This window comes from Colobus angolensis, unplaced genomic scaffold, assembly GCF_000951035.1.
Source record: "Colobus angolensis palliatus isolate OR3802 unplaced genomic scaffold, Cang.pa_1.0 Scaffold182, whole genome shotgun sequence".
Classification (NCBI taxonomy): Eukaryota; Metazoa; Chordata; class Mammalia; order Primates; family Cercopithecidae; genus Colobus; species Colobus angolensis.
This window is the reverse complement of record NW_012114955.1, coordinates 4,438,283-4,454,254: the sequence shown is the minus strand read 5'-3', so window position 1 is coordinate 4,454,254 and position 15,972 is coordinate 4,438,283.

Below are 15,972 nucleotides of genomic sequence, written 5' to 3'. Positions count from 1 at the left end.
ACACACACACACACACACACACACACACACACACCCCTTCTCCTGTCCCCTTTCACTTGCTCCTTCTCCTCCCCAGGGCTGGAATCTTCCCCCACCTTTCTGTCTTGGAGCTGGCAATAAGAAATTCTCTGACCTACCTTGTCTGATTGAAGATCCTAAGACCTTCATTTCAGAAGGTGTCCTGCCCCACACCCTGAGGCTCAGAGGAATCTGGACAGGCCTCACTGGGTTTCCCCACTCAGTCTATTTGTATTAAATCACACCCTTTTTCTCCAATCACATTTCTATATGGTTGTGAATCATGCCTATCCAAAGAAGTCTACATAAAAGGCCTAAGGGTGCAGGATTGGGGAAGTTTCCTGATAGCTGAACACATGGAGGTTCTTGGAGGCTGCCACTCCCAGACAGGGCATGGAAGCTCTATGCCCCTTCCCCCACACCTCTCCCTGTGCATCTCTTCATCTATATCTTTTGCAATATCCTTTATAATAAACCAGTAAATGTAAGTGTTTCCCTGAGTTCTGTGAGCTGCTCTAGAAGTTAGCCCCCAAGGTGGAGAATCCCTGATTTGTAGTTGAGAATCCCTGATACGCAGAAGCACAGGTGAAACAACCTGTGCAGTTCACACTGAAAGTTGTTGGGGGAGCAGTCTTGGGGACTGAGCCCTCACCCATGGGATCTCATGCTATCTCCAGGTAGATAGCATCAGAGTGGTATTGGATTGGAGGATACTCAGCTGGTGCCACTGCAGGATTGATTGCTTGCTTGTTGGTGAGAAGAAATCCCCATCCACTTGGTCACAGAAGGCTTCTGTTCATTGTTGAGTGAAAGAATGGAAAAAAGCCCTTGGAGTGTGTTTTTTCCACTCAAAGAAACACGGCAAGGAGGCAGTGTAGCTGGGGAGGAATAAGCAAGAGAGGAGGCACTGGGGACCTGGAGCATGCCACACCACATGCCCTCCAGCCCAGGCTCCAGTCCCACGGAGGAAGGACCCTGCAGGCATCACTGACCCCACATGCTCCTCACCAATCCAGGGCTCACTATCCAAAGACCTCAGCTGCACAGACAACCTCTGAGAGCCAGATTTGGAGCAGGCCAAGTTCCCGGTGAAGAAAACATGGAGGTTTTAACAGGAAATGACATAAAGTGAAGAACTCCAGACTCTCAGCTAGAGCTGCGTTGCCAGAGTGAAAAAGCATCACAGACCTCTCAGCTTCATCTTAGCTCTCCACATATTTTATGCATTAAATAACAGCCAGAACTTAACGAAAGCTAGTTACATAAATTTGGAGAAAACAGCAACAAAGCACTTCTCATAACACAAGACATCAGCTCTTTTATTGTTTCATTGCTCTTGGCATGAAAGTGAGTTACTGAGAGCAGGTACTTCAGAAGGATACATAATTTTGGTATTTTTCACCTTACCATCAGGAGTACTGACTCAATAGATCATTTGCTGTTAACAAAAAAAAAAAAAAAAAAAAAGACCCACATCCAATCTCCTTTTTTCCCTGTTGCCTTTTTTAAACTAATTCAACAGTCATCAACTGACAGGGTGATGCTCACCTTTACCCACAGCTGTTGAAAACAGACTGCTGCTAGATTCTAGACCCTTGAAGGTACCACCTAGAAAGTTATACAAGGCTTTGTGCAGTGTAGAAGGTCAAAGTCCATTGTAATGAACTCCAAGGAGATGTAGCCATATGTGGTGAGACCACAGTGGAGCAGTACAGCCTTGTTGCTAAAACCTATGGTCTGGGCCAGGTGCAGTGGCTCACGCCTGTAATCCCAGCACTTTGGGTGGCGGAGGCAGGCAGATCACCTGAGGTTGGGAGTTCGAAACCTGCCTGACCAACAAAGAAAAACCCCATCTATACTAAAAATACAAAAAATTAGCCGGACATAATGGTGCATGCCTATAATCCCAGCTACTCGGGAGACTGAAGAAGGAGAGTCAATTGAACCCGGGAGGCGGAAGTTGCAGTGAGCTAAGATCGTGCCATTGCACCCCAACCTGGGCAACAAGAGAAAAACTCCATCTCAAAAAAAAAAAAGAAAAAGAAAAAAGAAAAAGAAATCTACGGTCTGGAGTTGGACATCTTGGGCTCAAATCCCAGTTCTACTACTTACAGTTTGAGTTTTCAACCATGCAAAACGTCTTATGCCAAGTGACTTCATTTTAGTTCTTCAGAGATTTTATGTATCAAACTACAGCCAGGTTGTACTGAAAGTTGTCAACCTAAGACAAGCAACTTAATGCAAGCCTCTGTTTTCTCATCCACAAAGTGGGTATAGCAATGTTATCTACCTCAAAGAAGGGTTGAGATGTTAAACAAAAGAACCATTGAAAACAATTTGCTTGGAAACTGTTCTATAAAAGTAAGTTACCACCATTAAATTTTCATTAAAATACTGGAAATGAGTGGGCTAATCAGCTAGAATTGGGTGTGTTTGTGGTTATAATGAAATCCAGAGACATGGTCAGTGAACTAAAATAAAATTGGCTTCTGTACCTATGCCTCCTATATCACTTACCAAGAGCTCCTAGCGTCACTTACCAAGAGCTGCCTCAGTCATTATCTCGCCCTGAGCCCCCTCCCAATCCTTCCTCTGTGAAACAAGTTAGACTCCATGCCCTACAAGGTCCCTTCTGGCTCCGTTGCATGTCTCTAAACAGAGCTGAAACCACATGGGGGGAAGGATGATTACAGGAGGGCCTACACTGTCTGCCCTTTCCTGGAAGAGAGGACAACCCCCTCTTGCAATTGATCACCTTACCCTTGGCTGGCCAATGTTCCTCAGATTCACATTCTTCCCTTCTGTATGAGGCTGCCCCAGTTTTCCTTGGTGGGAAGTGAGGAGCTAGGATTATGAGATGAGGACCTCGCACATGTACACACACATATACATTCACGGGCACATGTGTTCACACACACACGCACACCTCTTGTGTCTGATGCCTCAGTTGCATAGAACAGGATGATTTAAGTCCTCTCTGGTGGCAGCATCTGCACCAGCTGCTGCATCCAGTGGAAGATGCTGTTAAATCTCCCACAAATTGTCTGGAGATGGAGAACATCTGGATTCCTGGCAGGAGGATGAGAGAGAAACCAGTTCTACTCCACACCCTATCTCTTGCTCGAAGTGATTCTCTTTCTCAGTGTTCTCCAATCCAGACACTTTGGCCAAATAGGCTGGTGCATGGGCCCAGCTACAATGAAGCCTGGGAGTGTGAGGCCCAGGCCCCTGAGTAGCAGAAAATCCGGGATGAACTGCTCACTCAGCAAGGTAGAATCCAGAGGCTGTGCTTGCTGGCTGAGTCCTGGACTCCATCTCACAGTCATTTCTACCAACCTTCCGATGCCTCAGTTTCCCTAGTTGGGTTTCACACCAACTGCTCAAGCAGTATGTTGTGAAGTGTGAAAATGGTTCAGAGAACCAATTCCAAACCTCCAGATGAGGAAATCAGAACCTGCCATTTGAGTGCCTTGGCACCCAGGCTAATCTACCACATTCGGCTCCAGGCTTCAAATACAAACAGCTCCCCAGGGCACTCTGCTCATCACTCCTCTGGGGCACCCTTGGATGGAACTTCAGACCTTTTCTGAACAGTATGCCTGGCAGCTCCTTCCATAATGACCCTCCCAGTCCAACACCTGTGGGATCCCCTGCTTGAAAGAGACCCTCTTCCACTCGCCATTTCCCAGGCATGCCGGGAACCAGAGGGGGCTCTACCATATAAGCTGATGAATCTCCTAGTTCTGCTCCCTTACTTAATAGACAAACATTTCCTCCTTGTTTCTCCACGTCCACTGTAGCCTCTGGGAGCCCAGGGCCCTCAGAAGCTTCCATCCAGCAAGCAGGGAGAGTCTGGGAGCCCAGGAGGCTGCCTCCAGGGCCACCACATCATCTGGGGCAAATCAACCCAACTCCTCTCTGCTTCAGTTTCCACATCTGTAAAATATAGACAACGATCTCCTTCCTGCCTGACCCCAAGGGATGTTTTGGAAAGCAAAATGAAGGTACTTTGGGTGGAAAGTATTTAAATGTAAGTTGTTTGTAAAGTTTGGGGTTTGTCTGTTTGTTGCACTCAATTTAAGAACTCTTATTTTGCATTAATTCCTGTGAGATTATTTTGGATGAGAATAAGCCCTCTTTCTGGGGCTCACAATCCTATTGGAGGAGGTTAAAGAACCAGAGAAAAGTAGTAGGACTAGGGAAAATAACAAAACAACACAAGCTGAAACAAACAAACAAAAAGCCCCTCTGGAATCCAGAGACCCTGAGTCTTCCAAACATCCCTGACAAAGCTCTTCCTCTCTCTGTTACCTTCATCATAGGAGAGGTGACAGCTTGCAGGTATAAACTCCCTGCCCAAATGGCCCCTATAGTATTTGACCCTTTTCCCTATCACTCTGCTTATAGTTCCAGAACTTGAATAAACAGCTAAGAAAATAAGAATATATAAAATAGTCAAATCTATCTCACCAGCTCATGAGTGTCAGCTAAGAGAGCACAGTTCAGGCACTCACTGAAATCCTACACGCTTCTGGATTGTGAATGATACATTTCTCAAGCTAAAAGGTACTTTCAGAGAAGAAATGATGATCGGGAGTGGTGGGTCACCACTGTAATCCCAGCACTTTCGGAGGCCAAGGCAGGCTCCTCACCTCAGGTCAGGAGTTCAAGACGAACCTGGCCAACATGGTGAAACCCCATCTCTACTGAAAACACAAAAATTAACCAGGTGTGGTGGTACTCGCCTATAATCCCAGCTACTTGGGAAGCTGAGGCAGGAGAATCATTTGAACCCAGGAGGCAGAGGTTGCAGTGAGCTGAGATTGCGCCACTGTACTCCAGCCTTGGCAACAGAGTAAAACTTGATCTCAAAAAGAAAAAAAGAAAGAAAAGAGAGAAAATGATGAGGATGATGACGATGATGAGAAGCCACTTTTGCTACCATAGTTTATTGAGCATCTCATGTGTGCTATGAACTTTCCGGGTTTTAATTCTAAGCCTAACATCAGCCTTACAAGGCTGATGGTATTATTAGTTTGAGGAGCACTTCTCAAACTTCAGCATCTACCAGAATCACCTGGAGGACTTCGAAAACCCAGATTGCTGAGCCCCACTCAAGAGTTGACCATTCAGTAGGTCTGGGATACAGCCCAAGAATTTGTATTTCTAACAAGTTACCAAATGATGCTGATATTGCTGCTTGGGACACCATGCTTGGAGAGCCATTGAGTTAGGTGTTCAAAGGAGGCATCATAAAAATTAAGTCATCTACCTATAGTCAAACCACTTAAAAACATCTGAGCTGAAATTCAGACCTAAGTCTGCTGACGCCAAGCCTTGCACCTGTACCTTGGAGCCTCATTGTCTCCTGAAGCTGAACCCCCTGCAGTTTTCTAGAATCTGAAGCTTTTTGAAGAAGGTTTGAGGACAGAGCAAAGGAAAACAAGGCCAGATGTGTGAGACTAGCGGAGGCCTGGGACAGCTTCAGAGGAATTCTGCAGACAGGAAAGGTTAACAGAAGTCACCCTGGATGCTTTGTTTCTATGCCCAATTCCACCTCTAACCAGATGTGGTCTTCACGTGGTCCTCACGGACCATTTCAGGTCTGAAATTCCAACAGGTCAGTCCACAAACTTGCTACAGGTGACCTCTGAAACCCATTCCAGTACTGTGGGACTGAATCTAAACTTTAATGAAGTCACTCGAACTGGTGATTTCTGTCACCCCAAGGTCCCAGCTTGACTGTGTAAACAAGTGGTGCTTACAAATAAATGCCCAGTGCTCACAGCTCTTTCATAATGGGTGTTCTATAAACACCAGCCGCCATCACTATTATTGGTGAGGTGGAGCGCTCTGCAAACTGGGAGGTTTGCAAAGCAATTTCTAAACATACTTCTCATTGTTGATGTTGGCAAGAGCTTTAAAACATTCCTGGATGCAAGCATTTCCTGCAGATTTTAACTCTGTTCTCTCTCCTAAAAGTTTGATTTGAAGAAAAAAAAATGAGAAGAACCATTTTACTTAGTGGTTCTCTCATTTCAATAGCTCCATCTCCTGGTCCCTGCATCTCTGTCTCTGCCACCAGCAAACACCATGTCAACAAACATTAATTCAAAGTAAATTAGGTTTTTAAAAATAGCGAGACATCTGCATATAATGTTGTTTTATCATTACAATTAGGCAAATTGTTTTATAGCAAATGCAAAATTATTTCAGGAGGACTTTATTCCACATAAGACAAACAGGGCTGGGCAGGCCGCAGGCAGGCGGCTGCACCCTGCACCTTGTCCATCCAGCAGGACTACTGGAAGCAGGAGGGGACTCTGGAAGCTGCACCGTTGCTTGGCTTTCATTGAGTTCATAGCCCTGTGACCCTGACTCTGTGTGAGGTAATTCCCATCTCTTAGAATCCAGCCTATAGCTGGTAGAATCCATCTGTGCCCTTCTCGAGACACAAATCTCCACCCAAGAGGAAGGTATTTACTCTACCCATGGAAGGCACTGGCCTGCTCCTGAATCCTGGGGAGCAGGTATTTCTCTTCACTCTGCCCCAGATTATGCTTTTGAAAATCTGAAGGCAGTTCTCAGAGTCAATCACATAGAGAGAAGGGGAAAGATCATGCCCCTATAAGTGCCACCTGATAAATGTCTTCTTCATTGTAGCCCCAGGAAAAAAGAGTTACTATTCCCTCACAAAGAGGCATCTTTCTTAAATCATATATTGAGATTTGTGTAATCCATTCTATTCCCACTTTTTGCCTTAGTTGCCAGACATCTCAACACTCAAGTATTCCATTGCAGTCACTAACAGAGCTTAGATTTTTAGTGTTATTATCTCTGCTCCTTCTTCTATAGCATTCTGAGCTTTTGTTTTGTGTCTTATTGAATGCATGCCATTTAAAGGAAATCAGGCTCAGAGTTAACATTAACCCTGCATTTCAGCAGGAATGGAAAGGACCTTATAATGTTTTTAGGAGCTGGAACTGGCCCAAATTCATTAATGAACTGAACCATAGACCAATATTCCTAACAGGGGGTCTCATAGTGGTAGAACCATTCCAAAAGGGAGGTGAGAAGAGAACTCTAATACTATTTATTGAGTGCCCACTCTGCCTCAGTCTCCTTAATTATCTTATTTCATGTAATTTGCACAAAAACCCTGTGAGTTTGGTTGAATCCTTCCCTATAACTCCCAGTTGCCTCATTTGTAATCTGGAAACAGGTTTCCTATTCAAGTTCTCATAATTAGTTAGTGGGGCTGAGATTAGACACAAGATATGCCTGACTTCAGAGCATATATCGGGCCACTGCTAGCTAATGTAGCACTTTTGTGTAAACCCAAGAAAGGTGCCTCTGAGGGAGGACACAGTCATACAGTGACGGGGACACTGCCTTCATGTAAATAGTACCTACGCTACAGAGAGGGCATTCTGCTTCATTCTCAGAAAGAGCCCTGAGAGAGGCAGAAACTGCTAATTCTCAACAAGACTTTTGTTCTTCTTTTCTTTCTGGGCCACAACACTGGGCCATATTTTCCAGTCCCTGGGCTTCTAGGTGGGACCATGTGACCACTCCTGTTGAATGGAAAGAGGGCAAGCATTATATATGTCACTCCCAGGCTGGGCACAGGCGCTCACATCTGTAATCCCAGCACTTTGGGAGTCAAGGTGGGTGGGTCACCTGAGGTGAGGAGTTCAAGACCAGCCTGGCCAACATGGTGAAACCCCACCTCCACTAAAGTTACAAAAAATTAGTGTGGTGGTATGCACCTGTAATCCCAGCTACTTGGGAGGCTGAGGCAGGAGAATCACTTGAGCCTGGGAGACAGAGGTGGTAGTGAGCTGAGATCACACCACTGCACTCCAGCCTGGGCAACAGAATGAGACTCCATCTCAAAAAATAATAATAATTTTAAAAAATATGTCACTCTCAGCTTGGCTTGTTAACTCCTAGGCAATTCTCCACTCTCTCTCTTTCCCCATCCACTGACTGAAAACTTTGAGGACTGGAAGAGGATAGAATCATGAATTGGAAGGACTCTTGAGTCCCTGAATGACCTTGTGGAGCACAGCCCATTGCACCTGTTTCAAACTGGACTATGATATGAGTGACAAATATAATTGTATTGCATTTCAGCCTCTGATTTTTCAGGGTTCTTATGGTACTTGATTTGTCCTAATGCAAGCCCAAACCATCTTGCTTCCTTTTAACAATCTTGCCTAAAAAGATTCAAGTGACCACTGGCTAAAAGCAATTGAAAAGGTTCTCATCCAAGAGAATGGAGACAGTGGAGAGATTATTTCATTTCCTTATTCCTCTAAATAAAATTCTCCATAAATCAGCTCCAATTGTTTATATCTGTTACTCCAAGCCCAACCTTCCAGAACATTTCAAGTTAACTCATTTTTCATGAGAGTTTCAGTCATACGTATGAGTCATAGAACCCTGGGGTATTAAAGCTGCAAGGCACCTCTGCGATAATTCTTGCAAATTTTGAAGATAAGAAAAACAAGGCCAAGATGTTTGGCTTCCCTGGGGTCCCAGAGTCAAGGCTGGCATCCAAGGCTCATGACCTCATGACTCTGGGTCCAGGGTTCTTTGCTCTCCCCAGTTGGATGGAAGCCATGCTCAAGCAGCTGAACACTATGAATGGACACAGCTCTGCCTGTAAACACTCCCTCAGAAAGAAGTGAGGGTGTTCACATTGAGGCAGTCCTATGGGTGGAGGCTGCTGGCACCCTCCACTGGACAGGTTGGGTATGTCCTCTGCTGCCCAGTCAGGTCCAAATTGCACAACTCTAAGTCAAAGTGATGGAGCTATGGCAACCCTGTCTCCAGGTGTCCATGGCCACCATCAGTGCCTGTGTTAAAGCCTCTCTGAGATTGTGAGCTAGTCCCAGGCATATCCCCGTGTTTTCCAGCTGATGGATCATGCTTCCCGAACAAATGTAATGTCACTTCAGTCAGGGACTCTGCAGTCTACTTTCTCACACTAAGAGCGGGGAGCACAGCTTCCCAAATCACAACAGCTCCTCTTCCTTCCTCTGGTTCACTGATGCTTTGAAAATAAAGAATGTTCTCTCTGAGGTCCCATCTCCTTTTTAAAAAGAAATTCAGTCTCCAGTTCTAGATTAAATTAGCATTTGTCCTCTCTAATTGTGTTTGCAGCTGCATCCCAATAGGAAAGAAAGGAAACCAAGAGAAAAAGAGATAATAAAAGCCTCATTCTAAATGAGGCTGGAGTGGAAAATGAGGAGCAGGACCGAGAGGCCAGTGGGCTTGTTCCAGCCTCTCTGCATGCTGCTTTGAACAAAAGCTTGCCAGGGAGAGAGTACGGTCTGGCAGTGGCCAGCTCACTGAACAGGGAAGCAGAGAGCAATTGTAATTCCACTCTCTATTCAAAAGGCAATTTTCTCCAAGACGTCCTGACACTGAGCCTCAATTTCCCCAGCTCTATAAAGCAAGCGACTAAAAAACCATGGAATAAATGTCAGAAGTTACATTTCATCTCACCAGTTCACTTTGCAGAGGAGAAAACCCAGGCCCAGAGAGGGACAGGATTTGCCTAAAGTCACCCAGCTAATATGTGGCAGACGTCATCTGGTCTTCATTGCTCAGCCCCAAGCTCAGCCTTGCATCCTTTCCTTGCACAAGAAATGCCAAGAGACAATGGTCCCAGAAAGGGCTCAGAGTGAGGTTGTGAGTATTTCTTCCCCAGACACCTTTAAACAAAATAGCCCTCTACTAGCCTGGGTGCAGTCCTGTAAACAGAGGAACAGAATAAGAAACAAGGTTTTAGGAATCAGGGGTTTGGGTGTGTACTGAACATGGGCTGAGGAGCTGATGCTAGATGTTTTGGAAGAGCCTGGGGCTATAGATCAGGAGACGCTGGATTCTCAACTCAACTCAGCCATGAATAATGATCCTGACCTACCTGCTTCAGAAGATCATCATGATTTTTAAAAAATAGTATAATCCAAATTTTATTTTACTTCATTTTATTTGTAAAGAGGGAATCCTTGAGTGAATCTCATCCAGTTTCTTTGCTAGATTTTGGAACCATTTTAGAAAGCCAGAACTCAGAGACGTTAAATGGCATGAACTTTAGAACTCTACTTCCTAAGCCAATGCAACCTTTGCATTGCTTTCTCCAGATACTGGGGCCCATGTAAGAAGTTGAAGCTCCACAAGCTCTCCAAGGCTTTCTCAGTTCATAAAGGAGTCTCAGTGCTAGGCTAAAGCAGAATTGGGGTCTGGGATGCTGCAGGGAACCAGTTATCCTTCCTTGCGACTCTGTGATGTATTTGACCCAAAGTCTCCTCCCATGGTGATTCCAAATCTAAATAGCAGTCGTTTAGTCAAAGTCTAAGTGCTCTCTCTAAAATCTAACATCAAGAATTATTCACAGACTTCTTGTTTTGAAACCACTGGGAAAATGTTCTGCAGATTCCAAGGCTTCACACCACTTACTGAATCACATCTTCAGATGTGAGCTCCAGGAAATTGATCCACATTTATCTATCCTGAACTAAGAGCTCCTTATGCATTTAAAATTAAATAAAACTAAATCTAAACACCTGAGCACCACCTGCAGGGCCCCATGGGAGCTCCCACCCTCAGCTCTCACCACTGCAGACACACTGGCATGCTTGTGTTCCTCATGCCAAGCTCATTCCTGCCTTGGGGCCTTTGCACTTATTTTCCCATCTTCCTGGAGCAATTCTCCTCCTGATATTTCCATAACTGGTTCCTCTTCATTATTTATAGGAGTATTTGTTCAAGTGCCATCCTCTTCATTACTTAGGCCCCATGCAGTGCCTTTGAGATGTCTGCCTTGACCATCCTATCTAATACTACACCTCATCCGCCAAGTCCTTTTCTACCCCAAGAGCATCTTTGAAGACAGGACCTTCGTTTTGTTCTCTTCCACATGCCCAGCAACTACAGTAATATCTAACATGTCATAGGTACTGAATAAACATTTGTTGAATGACTGAATGAACAGCATTGCCCTGTTTTGATCTAAGATTCTCTTCTTTATCTGTTTACTGTTTACTTGTACATTACCTAACTCTCCCATAAGAATGACAGTTCCCTGAGAGCAGAGTCCTCCTCTATCATGTACCCACCATATCCTCAGTGCCTCCAATAGTATCTGACCTATAGTAGGTGTTCAATAAATAGTTGTTGAATGAATGGATGGATGAACTAATGCATGAGAATCCTTGAGCTGGGACCTCCATTTGGGTTGGGGACAAGGTGACTGTCTCAATTAATAAACATATTTCTAGTCACTGTTCAAGAAGTAGGGATAATTTCTTAAAGTCTTAAAACATGTACCTTCCCCCAAAATTGCCCACAAATTCATGAGGGGAAATAGACGTATGAATGAAACCATTGCAAGTGCCTCAATATGGTGTGTATTAGTCCATTTTCACACTGCTATAAAGAATGTCACCTAAGACATTCTATTATAATTACATAAAGTAATTTATTACATAAAGTAATTTATAAAGAAAGGTTTAATTGACTCACAGCTCCACATGGCTGGGGAAGCCTCAGGAAACTTACAATGATGGCAGAAAGTGCAGGGAAAGCAAGGCACATCTTACATGGTGGCAGGCAAGAGAGCGCACAGGAAAAACTGCCACTTTTAAACCACCAGATCTCATGAGAACTCCATCACTATCACAAGTACAGTAAGTGGGAAACCACCATCAGGCTGCAAATTTTCCAAACTTTTATGCTCTGCTTCCCCCTTTAAATATAAGTTCCCATTTCAAACCATTTCTTGGTGAGCACTATAACTGAATGCTTTCAGAATCAACCAGGTCACCTCTTGAATGCCTTGCTGTTTAGAAATTTCTTCTGCCAGATACCCTAAATCATCTCTTTCAGGTTCAAAGTTCAACAGATTTCTAAGGTAGGGACAAAATGATGCCAGTGTGTTTGCGAAAGCATAGCAAGAGTGACCTTTGCTCAAGTTTCCAGTAAGTTCCTCATCTCCATCTGAGACCACCTCAACCTGGACTTCATTATCCATATCACTATCAGCATTTCGGTCAAAACCACTCAACAAGTCTCTAGGAAGTTCCAAACTTTTCCACATCTTCCTATCTTCTTCTGAGCCCTCCAAAGTGTTCCAACCTCTGCCCATCACCCAGTTTCAAAGTCACTTCCACATTTTCAGGTTATCCTTATAGCAGTACCGCACTCTTCCTGTACCAATTCTCTATATGAGTCCATTTTCAGACTGCTATAAAAAATACCACCTGAGACTGGGTAATTTGTAAAGAAAGAAGATTTAGTTGACTCACAGTTCCACATGGCTGGGGAGGTCTCAGGAAACTTACAGTTGTGGCAGAAGATGAAGAGGAAGCAAGGCATGGCTTACATGGCAGCAGGCAAGAGGGCACAGGAAAAACTGCCACTTTTAAAACCATCAGATCTCATGAGAACTCCCTCATTATTACCAGAACAGCATGGGGGAACCCGCCCCCATGATCCAATAACCTCCCACCAGGTCCCTCCTTCAGTATGTGGGGATTACAATTTGACATGAGATTTGGGTAGGGACACAGAGCCAAACCATATCATGGTGTAAACAAGATGTTTTAGAGCACAGAACAAGAGGCCACCTCTAATCCAGACAACCAGGAAGTCTTCAGGGAAGATGTGATGTTTGAATCAAGCCTTAAACAAGGAAGTAAAATGAGAAAGTGGAGAAGTGGAAAAAGATCCTCAAAGAAGAAAGAGATTGAAGGCCGATGGCATGTTGAGGAAAGAGCTGGTAGTGGAGAGTGTGGGGACCAGGTGATGCTGAGAAACTAAATTTCGATCAATAGGCCAATTGTTCCCCAACTGTTCAAGTGGAAACAATCTCTCTCCCTTTTAAAGGCTCTTTATAAATAAGTTTATGAAAATCAAATATTCATTCATACAGAATGAATAAACCTTTGAAGTCTTAAAAAAATATAAAGCCCATACTTTACTCCAGAAACATGAAACAAAGGTCAGCAGCCACAATTTTGAAAGGAAATAATCTCTCTATGTTTCAGTGGCCATCATTTGATCATAAGTATATTTTAATTTGATTGATTAGAAAGCATAAGTATACTGAGAATAGCAGGAGGCAGCCAAACTCCTAGGTAGATAGGGGCCTAGTTGATACCCCACCTTCAAGCCAAAAAAACAGCATGAAGGCTGAAAGACGGAACTGCTGATCCCAGAAAAATCCAAGACTCAGAGTGAGAACTTATGTTCCTATTTGCCTGCCCCTCCCCTATTCTAGCCCATAAAATCCCCAGTCTCAGTCACACTAGGGGGACTTTCCCACCTTCAGGTAGGGGGACCACCCCTGTGTCCCCTCTCTGCTAAAAGCTGTTTTATCACTCAATAAAACTTCACACATTGCTCACTGTTTGATTGTCAGTACATCCTCATTCTTCTTGGGTGGGGGACAAGAACTTGGGAACCAATGCACAAGCCAGACTCAGCCCCAGTGGGCGGGCTATCTCCTGCAACAGGTAGCCTGGTTGAGCAAGATCTGGGTGGGGCGTCGCTGGCCGGAGGTCCTTGGCTTGCAAAGTGACCAAGAAAATCCTGTGTCAATACTACATACAAAAGGCTTTCTAAAAAATTAATAGACTATTTTTGAGGGAAGAAGTTTTAGGTTTACAGAAAAAAATGAGTGGAAAGTACAGAGAGTTTCCATAGATCCCCCCCGCACCTGCCTTCCTTGGGTTCCCCTATTTTTAACATCTTGCATAGTACAGTACATTTGTACAATAGATGAGCCAATACGGATACATTATTATAAACCAAAGTCTGTGGTTTACATTAGGGTTCACTCTTCATGTTGTATAGTCTATGGATTTTGAAGTGTATGTTGAATGTATCTACCATTATGGTATCATGCAGAATAATTGTTTTACTGCCCTAAAGATCCACTGTGTTCTTTCTATTCATTCTTCCCTTCCTCCCCCTACCACAAAAAAAGCTTTTTTTTTTTTTTGAGACAGAGTCTCATTCTGTAGCCCAGGCTGGAGTACAGTGGCATGACCTCGGCTCACTGCAAGCTCCACCTCCCTGGTTCATGCCATTCTCCTGCCTCACTTCCTGAGTAGCTGGGACTACAGGTGCCTGCCATCACGCCCAGCTAATTCTTTTTTTGTATTTTTAGTAGAGACAGGTTTTCGCTGTGTTAGCCAGGACGGTCTTGATCTCCTGACCTCATGATCCACCCATCTTGGCCTCCCAAAGTGCTGGGATTACAGGCGTGAGCCACTGTGCCTGGCCAAAAAAAGCTTTTTAAACCAATATTTTGTACTGTATTGATGACAACAGCATTTACCTGCATTGAAAAACAATGTGCATAATTTGTTGATTGTTTGTGTGAGACTGTGTGTGAGACATGGGTTCCTGAGTCCCAGTTCTGGACAGTCCTCCACAGATTGGGAGCCACTGCTAAAGGTAATAAGGAGCCATAGAAGAATGTTGCGTAGAAGCTTACTAGGATGGGTTTGGGGTCTGGGAAGTTAAACAGCAGCCTTGCAGACAGGGAAGATGAGATAGAGGGATCCATGAGGAGGCCACATCACTTCTGGGTTCTCCAAGACGTGTCATCACCTCTGCACATGTTAGAGACATGATTTTATGAACAGAGGCACTAGTTTTGTCCACTTTGTCTCTTCACACCCACCCCAGTGCTGAAAAACAACAAACAATGATGCCCCAGAGATAAAGTGGAACCAAACCACAATTTCATGCTGATTTTCAACCATGGCATCCTGACCATCAGAACAGGAGAAACTCTGAAATGAATTGCATGCAGTGCTGCAAGCAGAGCTCTATGCTTTTCTAAACAACTAACATATTGGTGAACATCCTTCTAGACTTTTTCCTGTGTGTATTCGGATCACACTGCCATGTATCACTTTTTTTCACTCTCTATATTATTAACACTGCTATGTCATAAAATATTTTTCTAAAAACATGATTTTTAGCTGTCACATAATATTCCACTCTAGGAATGTCCCATCATTTACCATCCTCCCACAGATGGACACTTAGAGAGTCTCCAATATTTCACTATTATAAATAGCACTGGGATGCACATCCTTGTACATAAATCTCTGCACAACTCTGATGATTTCTTTGGGACAGATTCTTAGAAGTGTGAGTCCTAGAATGTTTGCCATTTTGATGGATTTTCCATCTCAGTGTTCCATCCTCCCTTGTGTCCTGATGGCAAAAGACAAATACCGATGGAGGAATGCATGTGAAAAAAAAAAAAAAAAAGGAGCATTATCTGAGTGCTGGCAAACAAATCACAATGGAATAGAGACACAATTCCTGAGGGTTAATCTGAGTGATAGGCAAGGCTATTTATTTATTTACAGCATTTACCTGACTCCTTCTATCTAAAAGGGACTGACCAAGAACAAAAAGAATTAAAAGTATCACATGAAAAATGTCAGAGGGGGTAGGGAAGAAGAGGTTGCCAAGACTGCAGTGACTTGGTTGTCTCAGACCCAAGAAGAGTGAAAACAGGAAGAGCAAGGAAATTTTGCAGTCTCAGTTCCCCCTTCTGCTAGGGTTGCCAGAAAGTATACAAGTTGCCCAGTTCAATTTGAATTCCCCCCCAAAAAAGAATAATTTTTTAGTATAATTATATCCCATGCAATATTTGGGACATGCTTATCCTAAAAAGCACATTGCTGATTTGAAATTCTAAAGTAGTGGGTATGCTGGATTTTTATTTGCAACTCTACTTGCTGCACAATTATACACACCCCTAATTGCTACATAATTATCACTGCACAATTTAATTGGCAACCCCACTTGCTGCACAATTATTGTAGACTAGCTATTATGAGAAGGTCAGCAGCCACACAGGTGGGGGAGGGGGTGAATGTGAATCGAGGTGACACATAACTTGGTACCCTGCAAAAC